The following is a 24,880-nucleotide window of genomic DNA, read 5'->3' on the forward strand; positions in this document are numbered from 1 at the left end:
ACTTGGCAGAAATAGACCTTTTCTTAGCAAATATTGACACACCGAAAATAAACCAAGATGTTTTAAATCAACTTAAAAGGCCCATATCAAGCATTGAAATAGAAACAGCAATAAGAGACCTCCCAGCTAAGAAAAGTCCAGGACCAGATGGTTTTACAGCAGAATTCGACAAGGCCTTCAAAGCAGAGCTCACACCAATACTCCTCCAACTCTTCAATGAAATTGAAAGAGAAAGTTCACTACTGAACACATTCTACGAAGCCATCATAACCCTCATTCCAAAACCAGGCAGGAACTCATCAAAGAAAGAGAACTATAGACTGATTTCATTGATGAACATTAATGCAAACTTCTCAACAAAATTTTGGCCAATCGACTTCAACAATTCATCCAAAAAATCATTCAACATGATCAAACAGGATTAATTTCAGGGATGCAACGTTGGTTCAATATATGCAAATCATTTAATATTATTCATCACACCAACAGGATCAAGGTTAAGAACCACATGGTTATCTCAATAGATGCAGAAAAAGCATTCAACAAGATCAAATACCCCTTTATGATGAAGGTTTTGGAAAAATTAGGAATCCATGGAACATTCCTTAATACAATAAAGACTGTATTTGACAAACCTACAGCCAGCATTACATTTAATAGTGAAAAACTAAAGTCATTTCCTCTTAACTCAGGATCAAGTAAAGAATGTCCACTCTCTCCACTTCTCCTCAATCTAGTATTAGAATGCCTAGCTACAGCAATAAGACAAAATGCAAACAAAAAGCAGATCCAAATAGGGAAAGAAGTAATAAAACTCTCCCTCTTTGCAGATGACATGATCTTGTATTTAAAGAATCCCATAGACTCCAGTCCAAAATTACTCAAGCTGATTCAAAACTTTGTAAAAGTAGCAGGGTATAAAATTAAACCTCAAAAATCAATGGCTTTCCTGTATGCCAACAATGTGAAAAGTGTGGCTGAAATTAGGAAAGCAACTCCATTTGTAATAGCCTCACAAAAAAAAAATACCTAGGAATTAACTTAACCAAAAAAGTGAAGGACCTCTATGATGAAAACTTTAAAACTTGAAAAAGGAAATCAAAACAGAACTTAGAAAATGAGAAAAACTCCATGCTCCTGGATTGGAAAGATAAACATCGTGAAAATGGCAATACTTCCCAAAGCTATCTACAAATTCCATGCTATACCCATCATAATACCAACCTCATTCTTCAAGGAAATAGAAGACTGAATCCAAAAATACAAATGGAACAATAAAAGACCCTGAAGAGCAAAAACGCTCCTCAACGGAAAGAACGCTGCTGGAGGAATATCAATCACAAATTTTAAACTCTACTATAAAGCCATATTAACCAAAACACCTTGGTACTGGCACAAGAACAGACCTCAGGACCAATTGAATAGAATTGAAAACCCAGAAATGAACCTACAGACCTACAGCCATCTAATCTTCGATAAGGGAGCTAAAAAAATAGAATGGAAGAAAGACAGTCTCTTCAGTAAATGGTGCTGGCTAAATTGGTTAACTACTTGTAGAAAACTACAGCTAGATCCTTATATATCACCCTGCACCAAATTCAACTCCAAATGGATCAAAGTCCTCGGAGTCAAACACACTCTGAATACAGTACAGGATGGAATAGGATAAACTCTAGGTCTCCTTGTCGCAGGCTGAAATTTTCTTAATGGAGAACCAGAAACACAATATGTCAAAGAAAGTTTGGACAAATGGGATCGCATGAAGTTGCAGAGCTTCTGCATGGCAAAGGACATAGCTTGCAAGATCAATAGAAAGCCTACGGATTGGGAGAAGATCTTCACTAGCCATACAATGGACAAGGTTCTCATATCTAAAATATACTTGGAACTCCAAAATTAAATCCCCTAACAACAATTCCTCAAAGAAACAACTTCCCAATAAATAAGTGGGCTAATGACTTAAAGAGAAACTTCTCTGAAGAAGAAAGATGGATGCCCAATAGACACATGAAGAAATGCTCAATCTCCCTAGCCATAAAAGAAATGCAAATCAAAACAACATTGAGATACCACCTCACCCCAGTTAGAATGGCAAAAACCTAAAATTCTAATAACAAGAGATGCTGGAGGGGATGTGGACAGAAGGGAACCTTACTTCATTGTTCAAAAACTTTGGAAAGCAGTATGGAGGTTCTTCAAAAGACTGCACATGGAGCTCCCCTATGACCCAGCAATTACAATCTTGGGCATTTACCCAAATGTTAACAAGCAAGACCACACTAAAGCTACCAGCACAAATATGTTTATTTCAGCATTATTTACCATAGCTAAGATATGGACCTAACCCAGATGCCCCTCAGTAGGTGAATGGATCAAGAAAATGTGGTATATATACACAATGCAATTCTATGCCTCCATCAGAAAGAATGACATTTCACCATTTTTTAGGAAATGGAAACTCTTGGAAACAATTATATTAAGTGAAGTAAGCCAAGCCCAAAGAAACATAGGTCCCATGGTTTCCCTTATTTTCAATATCTAGTATATGTCTAAGTCAAGTAGAAAAGGTCAGATAAGGTGATGTTAGGAAAATGAACCCTAAGATATGTATTTAAGTGTTTTTTTTTCTTTCATGCATTTGTTTCTAACGCAATTATAAGATTACTTCTTTGTTGCTTTGTATATCCCTCCCCCACAGTATAACCTCTGCTTTCACTATATTTGTTGTCGGTATAATTTGTGCAGGGGAAGGGGAAAAACGAGTTGTTTAAATAAGGATACAGGTGGACCCATTGCAACAATGAGAAGTACAAGTGGTCATGTGGATAACGAACTTCACAACTTTGGGTGGGGAGGATTGGATGGGGGGACTGAGGGAGACTGGCAAGGGATGGGAAGGGTAAACAAAGGAGGAGGCTACAATGCTTGAAAAGAAATGTACTCACTATCTTGCCCATGTAATTGTAACCCCTCTGTACAGTATTTTCACTATATAAAAGAAGAAAGATAATTAGGGACTGCAGTGGCTTGTAAGCTTCACTTATATTACTGAGCATGGGGCCCCCTCCACCTCTGCCTTTCTGACCTTTTACATCAGTGGCAAGTGGGAAGATGTAACCAGAACATCTAGAGGTTGGCCCTGGGATTAAAAACTCCATTTTGTTATCATAAACCCTCCACTACTTCTTGAATTGGATCTGAGGGGCAGAAGAAAGTTAGGTAAGAGTATGCAGAAACTTATAATTACTTCTAAGTTTGCTATCTAAAATCATCCCTTTCCACCCCTTAGAATCCTATTTCCCAACTATGTACACAGCCTTACACTCTGTTCTACTGGAGCTTTTGAGTGTGGGGCATCATGTGCTCCTTATGTGTACTGCTTTACAAATGGAGATTTTCTCCTACACTCAAAATTATTTCATTGATGGGGGCACTGTTCAATAGGCTAAACAGGGTTTGCTCATTTGTTCATACCCTAGGTAGGACTAGCAAGGTCAAAGTAGTAGTCAGGACTCACTTGCTGTCAGTGGTATTGCTCTGAGGAATTACTGTCAGTGTTGCCCACAGTACCTAGTCCAAGGCCTCTCAGAAAGGCTCCAGACCCAAACTGCTTGAGAATCTGTGTGAGCTAATCATCATTGAGCAACTATGTTCCGTGGTTTGTTAGATATTCACTTCCGTGAGCATATGCATATGAGGGCCCAAGAAGAGAGTTACCTGGAAGGGAGGTCCTAGGATGCAAAATGTCTACTAGGAAAATGGAAACCCATGGTTTGGCATGCTTAATGTTTTAACCTGTGCACTGAACTAGCAGGAAAAAACAACACACTAAGAAATCTGCCAGTTATGCCAACTAAAGAGATGTTGTGAAGGTTAGAGAAAGGACATTGATTTCATGATAGTCATGACAAGACAACACCTTAGCACACCTTCAGAATACTAATTCATACTCACTTTTCTATTCACCCATGTTACTAGGTCTGAGTTGTATGGAAAAGTCCTCAGGGACTTCAGAACAGGAAGATCTAGGGGAGAGTCTAAGATTGGTCTACCATTTTGGAAATTAACTAGTTTTATGAAAGCCCTTAGTAGTGTCCTACAAATATATGCATTTACCCTACTACATTTGATAAGTATCCCCTCATTAAATTATCTTTGGTTGATTCACTTACTGACATAGCAGCTGCCTGGTAGATCCATTGTGATTTCACTTTATTCTGTTGAACCAGAAATGGAAAAGGAGATACTGACCACAACCCATTTACATCTTTCTCAATGAGCAGTGAATGGCAGGGGAGTATTTAAGATGCTCCCCATGTTCTCAGTTTGCTAATACCACCTGGGATTCCAGCTCAAATCTTGATAAACAGATACAGAAGTTACATGTAGCTTTTTTGCCAGATTCACAGCTAAAGAGGTAGATGAGAAAATGGAAGGGCTTGGTGTGAAAGCCACAGGTTGATATGAAGCAGAATTCAAAGGACGTGGAGATGAAGCAAACTACTTGTAGGGAAAAGGAAAGGCAGCTAATGAGCACCTAGAGAGAGAAGATAGAGCAAGTTTGAGGCCACCTGGACATCAGAGCAACCCATGTGAGGTACAAGAGTCTGGGTATTCAGAGCCATAGAGAGAAGTTGGAAGAGCACCAGCAAGTGCTCTTGACCGTTCTAGGGAGCTCCCAGAATGCCAGGGTAAGAATTGATAGCTTCCCAGAGCATTGCTGCTGAGCAAAACTCAGATCCTACCTACCATTATAATTGACACTGGAGAGGAGCAGCAAGAGTTGTGTGAAGTGATAGCAGCTCACTTTGTGGAGTTTGTTCTGTAGCATTGTGAAGTGTGTTCTCTCAGGATGCTTGGGGCAAAGATCCTAGAGCTAGTGTCAAAGAATGCAATATACTTGGAGTAGACATTTATAGATGCTATGTGTCTGAACACAACAACTGATAATGAGCTGACAGAGGTAGTTCCCTAAAGATCTAACAGCCAAAACTGGAGAGGCAAACCCAGAGCTCTGCACCACATCAGTCCACCATGTCAATTGCTTCTACCCTAGTACTGGGTACCCAGCTTACACAACCATGACCTTGTTACCCTGTTGTTCCCCACAATCCCTCACAACTTTTATCTTTCATTTTGTCTATGATTCTTTGTCCCTGATAAACTGTTCTGGATGCCTGTATTAGCTACGCCAACACCTGCAAAGCTGTTGCTGCTACCCAATTTCTGCCACTGCAACTCAGCAATTACAGTCACAATTACCCTTTCCCTAGTATCCTACTCTCTGCTACTCTTTTCTGCTACCCACAATTCTGAACAACATGGATCCATCATGGATACCTGACATCCCTGTCTCTGCCACTCCATTCCCAAACAAAGCAAAGCAAGAGCGGGCACAGACAGTCGACTTGGGTACACCTCTTGCAGGCAAAATATGACAAGTTATTCCTCAGGTATTTTACATGAGGGAATAAATGGTGGTGGAAGGAAAGTTACTAAGAGGTGACTAAAATCCAAGGACATCAACTTATATCTTGTTGCTAGGAAAAGCAGGCCCTAAGGTGATAGTTAATGAGAAAAGAAAATTTTACAAAGAATATTGGGGATTATAAAAAAGGTTTAGCTTAGCCTCTTCTACGAGTGAGCAGAATTATTTTATGATATAGATATGTAACTCTTTTCCATTTTAAAAAGCATATGAAGATGCACATTTATGTGGTACTTATATTGATTTATGAAATAGTTGCATATGATCACATTAATGATATTCAATATTTTATGCTCTATGATATGCTCATAAGTCTGCCTTTGGCAATATGAATTGAGCTCTCTAACAACAAATGGAATTTCATTGTCAAATTCTATAAGGAGATTATTGAGGCTAATAACAAAATGAAGGCTGGAAAAAGAAAACTGAATAAAGCTACAAGTTTGAAGGTTAGGGGTCAGTGGTAAGGGCTATGATAAAAGAGAAATTCTTCACCATGGAATTTTGGAAAAATAGAATGTGTTTTGTTGAATTACTAGCTTTTTAAACTTTAGAAAGCAGAACATGATTTTTGATTCTTGTTTTTTGGAACTTCTTTAATGAGTGGTGTAAAAAAATTATCAAAATGACTTTGAAAATTCACAGGCATGAATTATCAGATTAACATTTTACTCAAAGTAGCCTTGAGATGCAGGCATCCTGGATTCTTTTTCTATTAAATTAATGGAATGAGCTTCCTTTTGAATGGTTGGACAGTCCATGACACTTGTTCCAAAACAAGAAAAGATACTGGAGAGAAAAAAAAGAGGAAGGAGACTCAAGGCTGCTGAAATTAGCATATTTTCCATTTGGACTTTAATGGGTTGTTTCTACAAAGAATAAGAATTTCATCTTAACATAATTATTTCAAAATGGATGTGCTAAAGGATAGCTTCTAAATGTAATATTTAATGCTGTTGGATTACTTGAAGGCAAAGGTTTACAGCAAACTTTAAATTTCAGAAGAACTGTAATGCACCAATAAACAACTTGAAGAAATATAATTTAAAAATTCACCGTTCAAAGCAAACCCTGACAGGAAAGTCTGTGAGACATTCATGTCCCAACAGGAAGTGGCACTGTGGCTCAATTGGTAGAGGGCTCCCCTTGAGCTGAAGAACTCAGGGATATGTTAATACGCAGGCCCTGTGTTCAAGCCCTATGACTGACAAAAAGAAATATTAAAGAATTAAAGCATTATGGCTGGGAATTCTGCTCCCCACAGTGGAGCAGGATTGTCCCCTGCCCTATGGAAAATAAATACTGGACAAGCCGATCTGAATATGGTTTCTGTTTGGTCTTCACACTTTCCTAGGTGGGCAGTCAGTGCCCCACGGTGTGTGTGTGCTCCCAGGGGATGATCCTCAGGGCCCAGGCCCAAGTGGCAGGTGGGTGCTACATGTGAGTCAGTGGCACTGTGTCATTCATGCATCAGCTGCCGGATAGCTGCCCTAGCCCAACAGCAGTTACACACTGATCTTCTCCCACAGCCCCAGGAGAGGTGCCCACAAGGGCCCGAGTTGGGAAAGCTGACACTAGGGTCCTACTTCACCAGAGGGACCAGCACGCAAGATGAAGTGGCTTCCACCTAAATTACTAATTATATTATGGAGCAGTTTTAAACAAAGTGATACACATTTCTGTATGATATATAATGCTAAATTCTTGAGTCTGTAGTCTCCAAAATCATTGGACTTCATAATAGCAAGAATGGATTATATTGTTTGTATTTATAAGGCCATTATGGCAATCTGAAATAAAAGTACAACAAAACTCTTATCCAAAAAAACACATGATTAAATCTCAGAATTAAAAAAAGGTATGTAAGTAGTGCAAATGAAGTTATACTAGAATAGTAAATTACACACAAAATATATTACATTAGTTACACTCAAAAGTAAAATAAGTAATTACAAAAAGAATTCCTACTGGATTAAAAAATATTACAGTGGTTTAACAGGTTGAAGTGATATAAGTTGTATATTTTGTTTTAATAAAACTTATTTATATCTCCCAGTTCTGTTTATCTCGGAGAAGGAAAATGTTAGGAATTAGAAATTATATGTGGCACCTCTTGCTTCCAGTACCATGAAGGGGACTGGCACTTCATAATTGGAGTCTTGGGGTGACACCCAAACCCAGCCCATGTAGACCCATCAGAGGTCCGTGTGGTGACCCTGAGGGGGTCGAGGACAGGACATTGCTGCTGCAAAAGGGGTACTTGTGGTGGGCTACAGACAACAAAGCTCCATCAGTGACCAAACCAATCTAGCCAGCCTCAGGTGCCAAAGCCAGGAGGGAAGGCAGGGCAGACCCCAAGCCCTACCTTCAATCTGTGCAGCCTACACTGCCAAGGCCAGACTCATTGCCCTGATTTAAAGCCCAACATGGGTAGGAGTTGTGCCCATTGCCTCCAAACGGAGCATCCCCAGAATCGCCCCCAGAGCTGGGCCCATGTCTACCAGAAGGATGACAAAGGAGGCTACAAAGCAAAGCCAAAGGGGCTTCAGGCCCCTGGTGCTGCAGGTGGTGCAATGCAAGTCCAGGCTCCTCTGGTACTGATGGGTATGTGCAGGGATGGTCCTGTACCTGAGTCCACAGAGATAAGAAAATGGAGGTCCACAGGGATGCTGAAGGGGCTCCAGGTTGCTGAGCTGCTGCAGCTGTCACAAGCCCGCTGGCAGAGGGGACAACACATGGCTCCAGTCCCCAGACCACCTTAAAGACTGATGAGGTGAACCAAGGCTGGGCTGCCTGGCCCCAAGGGGGCAGACTACATGCCTAGCCTTCCTTCTCCCATGGGCTGTGCTCTGTAGAAACATGGTGTCCCCCCAACCCCACACCCATGGGGGCAGGCAGTGACCCTAGAACGGCATCTCTCTGGGATAACACTTGCACCCAGGACCACTGCAGACCAGTACCAGCAGAGCTGGAGGAGGAGAGGGCAGCAGTGGACTCAATTCTAGCTCCATGGATGCCAGATCCTGGGTAAAATGGAGCAACTGAGACTGGGATGAAAGGTCGGTAGGGTGAACAATGCTCATCTGGCAATGCTGGGGAGCATGCACACACAGCTCCTCACTGCACCTCTGTCACAAGGGAGGGGGCCCCACTTCTCAATGGGTGACCTGAGGAGGCACTCACACCCACAGGGACTACAGAAATGGTTGTTAACGTGGTGATTTGGAAAGGGCTCTAGGGCATAGCTTTGCTGCAGCACTGAACAACTGGCAAAACAGGAAAAATATCCACTGAAACTTTTCATCAATGATAACCTATTATACTTTAAAAACAGTTTTAATTTCCTCTTGTCCTATATTTTTGCATGGGGCCCTCTGTGTTAACCAGAAATCTCCAGGATTTCTTCATACACAGTAATACAAATAAAAATAGCTTCTATACATTTTTTGATTAAGGGAAGCTGCATTTAGTTCTTTCCCATGTTAGATTCATGAAAAAGAAATCCTGAAGTATATCTATAAAACATCAAACTCAGGATTTCTTCTGAACTCCTCTCTGAAGAAAGAGAATACAATGACCAAGCAATAGGTATCACCCATATTGTCACTCTGCTAGCTTTCTCTCTGATTAGAAAATAATCCTGCCAAGCACATGCAGATCACTTATGCAAAATGTTTTCCAACAATTCTTGTTGTTATATTACATTTATCTTCCTCCTCCTGTCTCCCCTCTTGTGGCTCTTCCCTAGGGTCCTGTTTCCTTCTTCCTTCTCTCCTCCCCTCTACATTCTCCCCGTCCCCTCCTCTTCCCTCTCCTGCTATGCACTTCCTCCGCTCTGATGCCTTCCTCCTCCTTTCCTCTTTCTCCCACACTTTCACTTTCTTCTAAATCCTCTTTATGGTCCTGTGGGTTGGACTCACACTAAGCAGATGCTCTGCTGCTAGTTGCATTCCTCCTGTCTGGACTGCACTTCAATGACACTCTATTTCGGATTTGTTTTTAAAAAGCAAACCCATCAAAGACTGTTGATTCAGGATTTAATTCATTGTACATATTCTATACCATAAATATGTGCTACTACATACAGTGAGGCTAATAGGTTTGATTATGCTTTGGCTTTCAGATAAACTCATCAAAAACAATGTGTCTGAAGGCAAGCTAATGTGATCCTCTGTTACTACCAAATTAATGAACTGGTTACTTTGTATCTTGCACAAGTACTTCCATATTGCTCCCAGTTTTGTGAACTGTCACTTTGTGGTAGCACCACAGTAGCAAAGATTGCTGAGGATCAGAAGATTAAGTCCAGACAGGAAAATCCATAAGATATGTATCTCAAATTAACTATTAAAAAGCCATAAGAAGACATGTGGCTACGTGGTTTAGTGCCTTACTTGCACAGAATAAGCTGATGACATGACCCAGGGCTGAGTTGAAGACCTGTGGTAGATGCACACACACAAACACACACACACACAGAATCCCTGCTGGAGGAAGTAAAATATTTCTTTTCCCAATAACATGTCTGAGTTTCTAGCCTATGTATTTTGATGTATTTGGATATTTTGAAAGTTGTATTATTAACTTACCTAATTTTAACAAATGACATCCTGTTCACTATTATTTAATCCTGGTTGGAAAATATTTTGAGACATATTTTCATGTAGAAAATTGAGTTTGTTCCCCAAAATCGTGACTGTCTTGGTTTATAAGAAAGAAAGAATTGTGCCTTTAATTCATTAGTTCATAAATTACAAAAGTAATCCTAACTCTAGAACCAATTGCTTTTGGATTCTAAAAGCCACACAAATACATAAGTTTTCAATTCATCCTATATTTGATTCAGCTCATTTTCTTAAAGTAATTCATAGTTTTATTCAATATCTTGCTATTTTTCGAACCCGAACCCTAAGGAACATTCAGAATAACCTCACACTAACTATACCCTAATCCTAACATTATTAGCAGTTTCCTATTTCACATTCATCAAAATTCTAACTTGACTTTTTATTTGAAGATTTACTTTCAGTTGGACCCTAAATATTCCATTTCCCTTATATTAACACTAACCCCAGCTGGAACTGAAACCTAACTTTCACCCTAATGATAGTCCAATTTTAATGTTTAAGAAAAAGACTCTAGTTTTTATTCATTATAATGAATACTCCAGTTGGCCCTCTGAAAATGAGTTTCAGTTTGCCCTAATTCCCAAAAATTTCCTGACTCTACTGCTGAAGTGATCTTGTTCCCTAACATGATCCATTATATTACTTTTCCTCACATTTTCTTGTCAGGAAAGACACTGTAGTTTCCATTGATTCTACCTTTTCCTGAACCACTGTTCCCTAAAACTTTCAGATTTACTTACCATCTTTTCCATTACTTAATGCTAATTCTCAACCTAAACTTGCCTGGAAAACTCTCATTAATCATTACAAGAATGATCACTGAGAAATAAATATTTTTGCTTCTACTTGTTAGTTAAAACTGAAATTTTCTTTTTTTGGTCTGTCGTGGGGCTTGTACTCTGGGCTTTGGCGCTATCCCTCAGCTCTTCAGCTCAAGGCAAGTTCTCTACCCCTTGAGTCACCGCGCCACTTCCGGTTTTCTAGTGGTTTATTGAAGATAAGAATCTCACGGACTTTCCTTGCCAGGGCTGGCTTTGAACAGTGATCCTCATATCTCAGCCTCTTGAGTAGATAGTATTACAAGCGAGATCCACCGGTGCCCATCTTGGAAACTGAATTTTATAGTAAAATCTTTCCTATTCATAACACTAATCATAATCAGAACAAAATACTGACCCTAATCTTAGTAAAATTATATGTCAATACTAACATTAACAAAAGGAAACTAGTTTTTACTCATCCTAACTTCATTCAAATAAGCCTTCCAAACATAAGCTTCATTTTTTTCCCAATATCTTAGTCATTTTCTAACTCTAATCTTAATCTTTCTTAATTGGAACATTGAGAATAACCATACACCTAAGTGTAAGTAGATTCTAATATTAATAGCAATACTCTAGTTCACATTCATTCTAATTCTTACCATGCTTATTCTAAAATTTACCTTCAATTTGAGCATCATTTTTCTCTCCTACACTCTAACCCTAACCATGTCTAGAATCCTAATGATAACCTTGACACTAATGGTATCCTAATTCTAAAATTTATGTAAAATGCTCACTGTGTCATCCTAGCTGAAATTCCACTTGTAATTCTTCAAATAAATTGCAGGTTTTCCTAAACCCTACAGATTTTCTCACTCTTATCTCTGAATCTATCTTGTTCCATAACAGGAATCATTATACCAATTGATCTCAAATCTTGATATTATGAAATAAACTGTACTTTCATTATCCCTGCTTTTCCTGAATTCCTAGAACTTAAAATATGTTCAGATTTACTTAACATTTAAACCATTCCTTTTTTTCTTTTTTTTTGGTCGTGGGATTTTGTCTCTGGGCCTGGGCAGGATTCCTGAGCACTAGGCATGTGCATGATCCTTGAGTACTTAGCTCGAGTTGTGCACTTTGCCACTTGAGCCTCAGCACCACTTTCATGTTTTCTGGTGGTTAATTGGAGATAAAATTGTCACAGACTTTCCTGCCTGGGCTGGCTTTGAACTGCAATCCTCAGAAATCAGCTTCCTGAGTAGCTAGGATAATAGAACAAGCCACGAGTTTAACCAATTTCTTTACTCTTTCCTCAACACCATTTAACCAGAAACCTAATCCTAATCACAATTTGAATTAACACCAATTAAAACCAATTAAAACACAATTAAAACCAAATCATATCTGAATGTTTAAAGTAACATAGACATTGGTTTTCATTCATTCTAACCTTGATGCCATTCATTCTTCTTAAAATATGCTGCAATTTTAAACAATATCTTACATATTTTTCTCATCCTACTCCCAACTCTAACTGGAACTCCTTGCCTAATCCTAAACCTGCAGATAATTGAATCATAATGTTAATAGCAAGCCTCTATTTCACATTTATCCTAACTCTTGCTAGGCATGTAGGCCTAAATTTTACTTGCACTTTGAAACTAAAAATTTTAGTGTTTCTCTATTTCCTGTCAGGTGTTGTTTTACATTATTTTTTAAAATTTTATTTTATTGTAAAGAGGCTTACAGAGGGATTACAGTTACATGTGTAAGGTAATGAGTACATTTCTTGTTGAACATTGTTGCCCTGTTCTTTGTTGTTCTCCCATTATCCCTTCCCTCACCCACCTCTCTAACTCTTCCTTCCCCATGGTGTAAATTTCATTTTCAATATAGTGTGCTGTGAGTATCATTGTTGCAATAGGTCATCTTGTGTTGAACCTACATTTTCTTTTCTCTAACCCTAATTCTAATTCTGTCTGGGATCCTAAACCTAACCATAATAGTAATTATATATTATAGTAATTCAGAAATTAAAAAAATATTGAAGTTTTTATTCATCGTTACTCCACTGTACATCTTGAATTAATATGCAATTCACCTTAAATCTTCCAAATTAGCTTATATGTGCATATATAAAGATGTAATTTGATGTGAAAAACAAAAGATCTTTGGAGGAAACAGAATGAAAAGGAAATACAGGGAGTACAATCAAATGCTTTAAATATATTTTGGAAAGAGCATAACGAAACTACCACTTCTAACAATTAATAACCATTAACAAAATAACTAAAAATTAGTAAGTAAATAACATAGTGCCTTCGAGTGTTCTTTAAGAGAGCCATGATATGTCTTGTGAATAAAATGCTTGTGTTAGATAAACTTTGATCCTGCATAATTTATTTTATTATTGGCCAATTATTTAATTTAATCAATAAATATATATCAAATAAGATTCCATGATAAAAATGTAAATCAGTTACTTAGCAAGTTACTTAGCAACTGTTTGAGAAAAAATAGTCATGACTTTTAAGAAACTAAATGTCTATTTCCCTACAAAGCACTGCTTTCAGTTTACAAATCTAGTATTTCTACTAAGTTTTGAGATCATAATTGGCATGAAAAAGAACTAACTGTACATCTTATTTCTTGAATGAGTGATGTTTTAAACATTATCTTTTATTCAAATGAATACTTAGGTCTTCTTTTTCAAAATAAATGCAATTTTATCTCCTTTCAGAACAAGTACTTTCCCTGCAATTAAATATATTAGTATATACAGGTATTTATACGCTAAATCTTCTATGTTTGTTATGTAGATCTACATATTCAGAATGACATGGTTTTTCTATTCACAAATGTCTAACCTGTGGGATTTTTGATTCATTAATATAAATTATCTCAGGTTGTTTGAAGGCTCCAGTAAGCAGTGTGGTCCAAAACATTTCCTGAATTTTAAATATTAAATCTAATTATTTTTAGCCTTTGATTATATAATTCATTTTCTCTTCAGAGCAATTAAACTAAAATAAATACTACTTTTTAAACATTTCACTCATATTGTAAATAATATTAACATAGTTCACACAGAGACTATTTCAAACTCACCGTATTTAATGATCATATGTGAAGAATATAGAGAGTAGAAGGTCCTTATACTCAATAATATTTGTGATTAAATTAAATCAAATCATATATCTGGATTTCTATTTTGGATTAATAATATGGAAACAAGAACATACTAAGAAAAATGATTACCTTGGGACCATTGTCTTCTTAAAATTAAGCAGCAAAAATATCTCTAAGAAATATATTTTTTAATAAAATGTTTCAACCCTTAATTAAATTGCATTATGCTTTCATATAAAGTTTATCTCAAAATAGAAATTCTGCAACTAATCTAATGTATGTTGTCATGAACAAAATGCTATGACTTCTAATCTTGTTACGTGATTTTAATTATATTTTTGTTGTGACATGATTCCTATTTACACTTAATACTAACTTCATACAAATCATGCCCATGCACACAAACTTATGTAAGATAATACTCAAACAAAATGATCTTTCTTCCTATATCCCACAGGGAAGGGTGAGGTGTTGAAGTATATTAAATGAAAGCACTGTAAAAGAGAGTCTTTATGAAATGGAAATTTGTAACATGAGGATGTGATCATAAGCAATTTCAACTTGGCTGAACAGGAATTCTATTTTCTACAGCGCTTTCTAACATTTTAGTCACACAGGGAAATCCACAATATTTGAAGTTCATATGAAGGAATTACATTCCTAAAAAGAGTGGCATACCTGCTCAAAAGTTCGGTCTCATCACTGGTTCTTTGTGTTTGCTGGCTGATCTATTTCTCTATCAAATGTTTCATATTATTAAGCATATTAGTAATTCAGCTGTGAGTACATAGCAGGAGACTCCTGAAATCACTGCTATTGCTAGGTAATATTCAGGAGAGAGGAAAAAGATTATATTACTCTCCAATTCCTCCCTTTGGCCTTCAATAAAACAATTAATTGTCAAAACAACCATGTAAGATGTTAGTTTACTTTTCTCTTTTTAAGTAAGATTAAGCAAGTGTTTTTCCGCAGTAAAAAGTGATGACAGTAGTATCAGAACTTTGATATGAGTACCTTCTCCCTAACAAGTAATGCTCTATGGGCTGTAAATATGGAAGTCACACTTAAATTCTCTCTCTACAACCACTCACACAGACACAGACACAAACAGACAGAAACACAGACACAGACACAGACACACACACACACACACACACACACACACACACACACACACACACACACACACACACACACACACACACAGCTGCCACCCAGACACATAAGAGAACAGTTCAATTCCTTGGTAATGATAGTTGATTGATGTTTGCTCCGTTGGTTTTTCTTTTTTTCAGGACCTTGGCCGAACCTGTATCTTTTTCTTAAATCAAGCCCCCTGCCCTTAGAATACTGTGTCTATGTATTCATAGTATGTACCTGGCTGTTTCAGGCCAATTAATAATACCCTGAATAGAGTATCCTCATACTTGACATTCAAGTCAAACTGCATGAATTCATACTATTATTCTGAAATACTAAAATTTATTGGATCTAGAAACTAAAAAAAAAAACTTTGTTTTATTAGTAGGAATTGACCTTGTGAAAGTAGAATACTATTGATCAGGAACTGAGGTAAGAGGACAGGAGTATGTGGGTAAATGTAGAATACTGGATGTGTGTTAGAGATATAAAATCATCGTCTGTTGGATCATTTATTGTAAACTTAGCCTATATTGAAAACTCCTTTTACATATACAGTTTTCCAGCTATTTGTTTACCCATCACTTCTGATCACAAATACTCTTATGAATTTTTACAGTATCTTTGAATAAATCACATAGTTTGCATGTGCTTATCATCTTAAGGAAAAAGAGTCTGCTCCTACATCTTTTGTCTATGTGACGTACCTTTATTTTTGTTTTCTCTGTTTGCTGAATAAATGTATTCCTGGAAACAGGATATTGACAACAAATCTGGGTTTAATTTTCATTTTCTAAATTTGAAATATAATATAAACTTTGTTGTGACTAGTCATTTTCTAAAACTGAGTGATATTCACGAACACTAATATTTTGGTGCCTTTAAGTAAATTGAGACTTGATGTGGTATGGTAGTTCTTGTGTCTAATTAACTTAACCATTAGATTATTAATGTATAAACAGGTGCATTGCACTTTTTTATTTTTATATATAAAATAGTCCCCAAGGATTTACTTTAAAGTGATAAGGGGGTGGTGGTTTTCTTCATATTCCATAGTTTATATTTATTTCAGTAAAAGTACTAATAATACATCTATGGTGGAGCAATATAAAAGATGAGAACATATTTCTAAAGAGAATGGGTTTATTTATTAAAACAGAAAACTTTGAAATAGTCATGTTCCTTGGTTGAAACTGCATAAATTTCATATGAATGTAGCTCCACATGAGAATCAGGGATAAATTCACATTAATATTACTGAGATTTACATCACAATATAAGCAATATAGGTATTTTAAGGAATTGGTCATTCAAAGCACTAGAAACCTAATGGATGAGGAATGGAATTGAAAATAGCAGAGGAAAACAATTCAATATGCAGATATTATGATTTTATAATACTAATATGAAAGAAATGGAGCTTTTGCCTTTCTGAAGAAGAAAGTTTAGGCAGTAATTTCGATGTAGGACTTCTGATGTAATGAGTCTAAAATCTTTTTCTCCAAGATATTCAAGAGTACTATGCTCATCTTCTGAAGAGTAAGTAATTATTTTAATTAACTTTGCTTAATATTAATTTACTTGTAGCAAATAGGTTAAAATGTCTCCTCTCTTTCTTTCAATGTAATAACGTACATTTCATATTATTAATGTCTCTTCATATAAGCCTGTAATCACTATTTCAAACCAACACAAACAAACAAAAAAAAATAACCTGATACAACCATCACAAATCCTAAATTATGTGAAAAAAGTCAACAATATATAAAATATATCTGAGGAACTGGAAAAAATGGCAAAATAACAACAGAAAATTCCCCTAGATCTCTCTAATGAAACAGAGAATTCGAGTCCTAGCAGGTACTCCACTTCTAAAAAGTCACACCCAGTCAGTTATAACTATATATAGACATACAATTCAAAAGAAGATTTTATACTGTCTTCACAAAAAAAAAAAAAAAAAACAGAAATATATGAAAAGGTGCCCAGCCAGGCAGGTGACCGTTGTGACTGTGTTGGCCAACATATTTAAAAGCATAGCTGCAGTGTGGAAATAAAAGGTCAACATGGGAAAAATAGCAGGAACAGAAGTGTACATCGGAGACAGCCACATCCATACTCAGAGACTATTCAAGATACCATTGGGCAGCCCGAACTGTCACTGGAACCACAAGTATTAACATCACAACATCTCACCACAATTGATTTCTACACCTACACTTAATGGTCTAGACAAAAACTTAATTCCACAAAAACAAATCACAACAGAAGATCCAACCAACATATGGCAAATCAACCAAGAACATAAAGAGTCACCTATTAAGATTATAGAGCCCCCAAAAGACATCCTCCAACTGAACAGAGCAAATCAGAAAATTACAAGAAAAGTGATGTCTAGATAGTATAATTCACACAGTAAATAACCAGGCATTAGTACAGACAATTAGGTACCTAGAAGACAGTTTTCAAAATACATTACAATTACTGCTGAAAATGTGATTAATGACAAGTTATAAAACCTCTACAAGGAAATTTATTGAACAAGATGAGAACAACCAAAGATTAGCAAAATAACTCATGGAGACTACAAACAGAAAAATAAATTCTGAAATGGCAAGGGAGTCCAAGGAAAAAATGGATGCCTAGTTAAAAGATATGAGAGAAGACACAGCTAAATAAACAACCCTACAAACCCCACCACCCAAAGAAAATATGTAAAGAAAGTCCATACAAGGCCTAAAACAAAGCTTTATAATGAGATAGAAGCCCTAAAAAATGACCAATTATAAAACAGGAAATAAGAAACAAAGTATAAAGTCTTCACAACAAATAGATGGCATAGAAGATAATCTCAGGGGTCAAAGACCAAGTAGGTATAATAGGAAAGAGGAAATAATCATTTAGAACAAATCCAAGAAATAAGAAATGATCTTGCCAGAATTTCACGACTCAATTAGAAGATCAAATTTGGGAGAGATTGGTCTCAAGAAGGAGAAGAACAGGAAACTAAATGGATGGGAAACATATTACAGAATTCTAGCAGAGAACATTCCAAACATCCAAAGAGATAGGCACATTCAGAGAAAAGAAGCCTTTAGAACACCAAACAGAATTCTAGAAGAGAACAACCCACCACCACATCATAATCCATTAGAGGATCATTAATGATCAATGAAACGATTCTTAAAGCTGCCATAGAGAAAAGATTGATTATTTATAAAGTATATATAGTCAGAATAAACACAGATTTCTTAGTTGATATGATAAAAAGAAAAGCCTGGCATGATATATAATAAACATTAAAGGCAAACAACTACCATCAGTGAATATGGTCCCAAGCCAAACTCTCCACCACATCAGTGGCATAGATGTTAATCAAATATATCCTACAGAAGGAAGATCAAGAAAAACAGGAACTGGTTATATATGATGAGAACTAGGTAAATATATTAAGAGTAGATGAGTTATTGCTACTAAGAGCTCCTAAGAGAATTCACCCAAATAGATAAAATTAGAGAAAAAATGAGATATCATAACAAAAATTAGCAAAATTGTGAATGTTATAAGAGAGTTCTTTGAAAACTATATACCAATCACCTGGAGAATCCTGGAGTAATTGATGCTTTCCTATACTCGAACTGAACCAGGAAATGATGCATAAGAAGTAATGAAAATGAACTGTCAATAAACAATTTCCCACAACAGAAAAATCTAGGACTCAATAGATTTACCATGAAATTAAGGCCTGAAAAGAACTTACAATATTCTGCTCTAACTCTTCAATGGAATAGAAAGGGAAATGGAATTATCAAACACAATCTAAGAAGCTAGAATTAGAATCTTCCTCAAATCAGCTAGGGACTCATCAAAGAAAGAGAACTATGAACCCAGCTTTGATAAGCATTGATGCATAACTTCTCAATACAATTCTCACTAATCAACTTTGACAATTAACAAAAAAAACATGCTATGATCAAATACTATTCATCCTAGGATATGGCTGGATTCAATATACTTGTCAATCAACATAACACACATCATCATCAGAAGCAGGGACAAGAACCACATGATGGTTTATATAGATGTAGAAATAGCTTTTAACAAACTCTAATACCCCTTTATGATTGAAAGCTCTGAGAAGCTAGGAATGCATGGAACTTTCCTCAATATAATACAGAGTATGTATACGACAAAGAGAAAATAAGTATGTGTCTAACGATGGAGGCATGAAGACAGTAAAATCAGGAATGAGAAAAGGATGCCCACTCTCTCTACTACTCTTCAATATAGTAGTGGATTTTCTAGCAAGGACAATAGGCAAGAGAAAAATATAAAAGGGATCCAAATATGAAAGGAGTAAAACTATCCCTTTTCACAGATGAAATGATACTTTATATAAAGGACCCTATAGCTTCCCCCCAAAAAAAGTTAGTAAAAGTGATGCTAATCTTCAGCAATGTAGCAGGGTATAAAACTACAAGAATCAGTAGTTTTCCTGTGTTACCAACAATGGGAAGATCCAGGCTGAAATCCAAAAAACAACCTCATATATATTAGCCTCAAAATCAAATCAAATCTAAGCAAAACAAAACAACAATAAAACTAGGAATTAATTAATTTAACAAAAATGTGAAGGACCTCTATTGTGAAAATTTTAAAAGCCTAAAAGCGAAATTGAAAGTCTTTCAATGCTCCTGGTTGGAAGAATTAACATTGTGAAAACTACAATACTGCCCCCAATTAGCAATGCAATACCCATCAACATCCCTACAATATTCTTCAATGCAATAGAGAAAGCAATCCAAATTTATTATTGAATTACACAATTACAGTTGAAAGAGAAAGCTGAGAAATGAACTCATAGGCCTATAGTCATCTTGCACACACACACACACACACACACACACACACACACACACACACACACACACACACACATACACACACACACACACACACACTGGAATTCTATTCACCCATTAGAAAGGTTGACTGTTCACCAGTCTTAAGGAACATCAAAGGCTTGGGAAAATTATACTAAGAGAAAGGAATGCACACTTGAGCAATATAGGTTTCATATATTCATTCATTAATGGTAACTAGAAGGTACCTACAAATCTACAAGAGAGATTTTTCCTCCAGTTTGAATTGCCATTATCAAGAAAACTGACAATAGCAAATGCTAACGTGGATGTAGCCAAATGGGAACTCTATTACACTGTTGGTGGGAAATTAAATTTGTCCAACCAATCTGAAATGCAGTACGGACATTCTGCCAAAGACTAAACAGATCTCCCTTATGACCCAGTAATTCCTCTCATGGGCAGTAATCCAATAAATAACAAACAAACTCACATTAAAGCTCCCAGTATAACCATGTTCAGGGCCCAGGCCCAGAGTTCAAGGACTGGAAAAAAAGTCACCACTGCGGGTATTTGTTTCCCCAAATATGAACCTTTTGACATAAGATACAAAATCTTTCTATTTGCAACAGCTAGAATAGGACTTACCTGTAGTGGGTAATAAAAAATTTTTTTTGAATGTTAAGAAAAGCTATAGGCAGTCCAAGAAAAGGCAGACTTTTTTGTTGTTGTTGTTATTGGTCGAGGGGCTTGAAGTCTGGACTTGGGCACTGTCCCTGAGCTCTCCAACTCAAGGTGAATGCTTTACCTTTTGAACCACATTGCCACTTCTGGTTTTCTGGTGATTAAATGGAGATGAGCCTCAAGGACTTTCCTGCCCACCTTGGCTTTGAACAGCAGTCCTCTGATCTTAGATTCCTGAGTAGCTATGATTACAGCTGTGAGCCACTGTCAGCAGGCTAAAAATGGGGGATTTTTATGAAAGAAAATCCACCTCTTCACCTGTGTCTATACCTCAGATATTAATATTAGGACACTTCATCCTCAACTCATTTGATCTGACATTTGTAACTTTTCTCTTTTTCTTCATGTGGGAATACTGCAGTCACTGTCAACTCAACTGTGGGACTGGATCAATTGTATGGTAATCGCTAGCACCTAAATCAAAAATATTTACATTAAAACAAATGAATCCCTCATTTCGAATAATTGTTTTCTCTTTTTATTACAAATCTGTGCTTGATTACTTCTTAATTTGATATTGGACCTCCTAACAGAGTGATGACTTTTTCTTTCTCTTGAGAAATTGTCCTACTTCCACATGGGTCAAATATTTAAGATTTCAAAAATTTCCATTGATAATTCACTAAGCTGACCTCTAAGAAAAATGTGCATTTCTGGAATTGGTCTTCTGTGTTGTTCTTAAATGCACAGGCTTTCTATAATTTATTTGTTTTATAAGAAATTCTATTTTCCAATCTTTGTGTGACCAATTTTAGTCCCTCTGGTCAGTCTTTCCTACCTCTCTCAGGAGCTTTTATTTCAGCCTGCCTTATAAAAAATATATTACTTATCAGCTAAATGACCCCCAGCTTCAGTTTTTTGCCTGACTTTATGTAGGCTGTGATGGGAGCCTTGACTGACCTTGCTTACTGGAGTTTTTTGTTTGTTTTGTATTGTTTTTAGAGGTCTAGGATTACTTTTCAATGTATTAGCTTCTCTGGGCTGCAGTGATCACCTTAATGATACAAAAACAGCTGACTAAATTCCTGTTTTAATTGTCTCAAAATGAGGCAATCTGGCATCCTTAATAATAATATCAATAATATTCTGCTACCAATTACAGAAATGGTCTATCCAGATGGCTTTTCAAGGTTGACTGTAAAAAATGTTTATTTCTGTGTGGGAGGAACATATAAAAAAAAACAAAAAAAATCACATTGTACATTATAAATACTTTCGAAACAACAGCAAGAAAAAAACCACTTGTGTCCCTATCTTGGGGTTCCTTTAGCTTAACATCACCTTATCTATTCATATGCACACAGCTTCTAACCTTTTCTGCTTATCCACAACATATATTAATTATTGCCAATAAGGGATACCATGTGACTGATGTTTCTTTGGCCTTGGATTATTTCAGTTAATATAATTTTTCCAAGTCTTTCCATTCCGTAACAAATTGGGCGATGTCATTCTTTCTGATGGACGATAGAATTCCCATACACACACACACACACACACACACACACACACACACACACACACACACACACACACACACACACACACACACACACACACACACACACACAACGTTTTCTTGATCCATTCATCTACTGAGGGCCATCGGGGTTGGTTCCATATCTTTGCTATGGGAAATAATGTTGCAATAAACATCATTGTATTGATAATTTTAATATGGTCTTGTTGCTGACTAGGTGAATGCCCAAAAGTAGGATTGCTGGGTCATAGGGGAGCTCTATATGGAATCTTTTAAGGAACTTCCATACTGCTTTATAAGTGGTTGAACAAGCTTACACTCCCACCAAGAATGAAGTAAGGTTCCCTTCTGGCCACATCCCCTCCAGCATCTGTTATTGTAAAAATGTGGAGCGCTTCGCGAATTTGCGTGTCATACTTGCACAGGGACCATGCTAATCTTCTCTGTATTGTTCCAATTTTAGTGTATGTGCTGCTGAATTGAGCACAGAATATTTTTTATATATAAAGTGGAATTGATTTTCTTGAGCTAGACAATTCAAAAAAAAGTTCAAAAGAATTGTCGTGAAATTTTAGAACCATGTATTTCTTACATAAGCACACATTTAAGACTAAAGTAAAGATTGATATGTCAAAAACAAAATAATTCCAGATATTTGTTGTTCAACAGATGTGTAGGAGGAGGAATTCAATTATTCTATACAAGGCACCTATCATAATGAACACTGCATCAAGTGTTTAAGTTTTTTTTTAAAGTTTTAATGTTTTAACTATGTTTAATTTTGGGAATTTGCTTATATGCCAAAATTAAGATTGTTTGGTAGGTCATATAAGTTTTCTATAAAGTAGTTAAGATTTATGGTGGCAGACATATACTACTAAGTATGTACATTTCAGAGTTTATAGAAACTTTACTAATGAGAAGTTGCAAAGTCTTTGTATGAAGAAACAGCGAAGAGTTAAGACTTTGTTAACTACACAGTTTCTGTTAAAACTTTAGGTCTTCCTTACTTTATATGTTAGCGAGGAACAAAAATGATTATATAAACCATATACAGATGATGAGATGAGACATAAATAGTAATCTTAGAGGATAAATTTAAAAACTACTCATAGCCTATAAAACTCTTGTTGAACATCATAATCTTAGCAAGTTTTAAATGTACAGGAATATGAGAAAATAGTAAACTCTAATATGTAGTCCACTTCAAATACTGGAAACAATGGTATTTGGTTTTTATTTTATTAATCATTAATATTTAATTATTGGTTTTCTTTATTTGTAGCATTGTTTTCCTTGTTGTAATATAATACAACTTTTTGTAAGTAATCATTACGAGCTACTTTGAGAATGTTACTGGGATGGCCACACCATTTTTTATAGGTGCATGTGAATTTACAAAGAGCAAAATTAAGAACAAAATATTGATTAAAATTTTTTCAAGTAGAGTTTGAATCAGGAGTGTTGATAATTGTCCACACATAAATCTCAGACCTAGGCTGAAGCAGTGGTTTTACAGAGTTGAGGCAACAAAATTGAGAGACAGTTTTGTATTTAGTTTTTTGTTTTTGTTCCTGTTGGTTGTGGGGCTTGAACTCTGGGTCTGTTTGAACTCTGTGTACTGCTCCTCAGTTCTTCATCTCAAGGCTATTGCTACCACTTGAGACACAGCACCACTTCCATCTTTTTCTGCTTATGTGGTACTGAGGAATGTGGTGTTGATGGGTTATCATACATCAAATACCTTCAAATGTACATGTAGAGTCTAAAGATAGCAGTATGAATATTCTCATACAGCTCTTGTTTATCTTTTATGCACTTTCAGTATTATGATATTTCTCTCTTTCATTCTCTCTTATTTCCTCTCTTTCTCTTTCATGCTCCATGTCTGCTACTTAGAATTTCTGCTGAGCTACTATTATCCTCCAGGACCCACTGGGATTTGGGGAACATGATAGGGACCATCAGTTACCCTTGCATTCTTTAAGAGTTAGAATGACGTGATATTATTCTTTGCCATTCTAAATGGCAAAACAACAGATCTAGGAATTCCTGGTCACTTTTAGTACTATTACAAATTTTCCTCATAAGAATCATTGGGGCGGATAAGATACTTTTAACCTGTGTCCTAAAAGATCTTTTCCTTTTACAAGCAAACTTTTTCTTTTATTATCAGTAAGTAACAAAAACAAAACTATCCTATGGAAAGTAGGCTGAAGTTGTTCACAGGGATGAAAAACAAGGAAGTGGGGAAAGTGAGCGCAGATCCTCAGAACAGTTTATCATGTACACTTTGTGAGAATGACAATGTACTGGGAAGTCTAGATTAAATCACTGAACACCTGATATATATAAATATATGCACATATATTTATATATGTATATTTATTTATATATGCATATATGTGTGTATATGCCCTTATATATGTACACATGTATATTGCTCTACATACAAATACACACATACATATACACATGTATACATGCACACATGGAGAAAGACACATAGATACAGCCAACACAAGTTTCACTACTTGTTGCACATGCCCTAGACGGAATGCTTGGAACCAAATATGTTGAAGATATATTTGTCTCTAAGAGTTCTTTTAGCACTTTTCTTATCTCGTAAAACTGGTAGG

At 36.2% G+C, this 24,880-nt stretch overlaps 1 non-coding gene across 1 annotated transcript; it reads right to left on the minus strand.

The window, feature by feature from the left end:
- Positions 1-22,621: 22,621 nt before the first annotated feature.
- On the minus strand, positions 22,622-22,728 carry LOC138803102 (U6 spliceosomal RNA). The gene has a single exon (XR_011364862.1). It is a non-coding gene; the product is annotated as a U6 spliceosomal RNA (small nuclear RNA).
- Between the last annotated feature and the right edge of the window lie 2,152 nt (positions 22,729-24,880).

This window comes from Dipodomys merriami, unplaced genomic scaffold (genome assembly GCF_024711535.1).
Source record: "Dipodomys merriami isolate MVZ:Mamm:240054 unplaced genomic scaffold, mDipMer1.0.p SCAF_333, whole genome shotgun sequence".
Lineage (NCBI taxonomy): Eukaryota > Metazoa > Chordata > Mammalia > Rodentia > Heteromyidae > Dipodomys > Dipodomys merriami.